Source organism: Buceros rhinoceros, unplaced genomic scaffold (assembly GCF_000710305.1).
Source record: "Buceros rhinoceros silvestris isolate BGI_N320 unplaced genomic scaffold, ASM71030v1 scaffold23005, whole genome shotgun sequence".
Lineage (NCBI taxonomy): Eukaryota > Metazoa > Chordata > Aves > Bucerotiformes > Bucerotidae > Buceros > Buceros rhinoceros.
This window is the reverse complement of record NW_010411447.1, coordinates 12,586-13,029: the sequence shown is the minus strand read 5'-3', so window position 1 is coordinate 13,029 and position 444 is coordinate 12,586.

Genomic DNA, 444 nt, shown 5'->3' with positions numbered 1-444 from the left:
CCAGGCTCTGCCTGGATGTGGCTGATGGCTGGAGCAAGGCAGGACCTGTGCTGCCCGGGGACACTGTCCCAGGGCCACCCTGCCCTCAGCTCGGTTCACGGTTCTGGTGCTGCCTGGGTGCTGTGACTTGCAAAGCGTTCCAGCCTCAGGGACATGGTGCTGGCACGGAGGGTGCAGAAGAGCCTCAGGCCCAACGTGTCCCAAGGACTGTCTCCTGCTCCTGGTACCAAATCTCTTAGAGCCTCTGCAGCAAATATTTGACATCCCAGAGACGGGCTGACTGTGGACACTTGTGGGCTCTAGACACTACAGCTGCCTCGGGCTGCAAAGCCACAGCTGCTGCCTCCAGCACTGGCAAACACTGAGAAAATGGATCTCAGCCAAGGGCTCAGAGTCCCCATCCCTGGGGCAGCGGCAGGATGCCGAGCAGGCAGCAACGACACG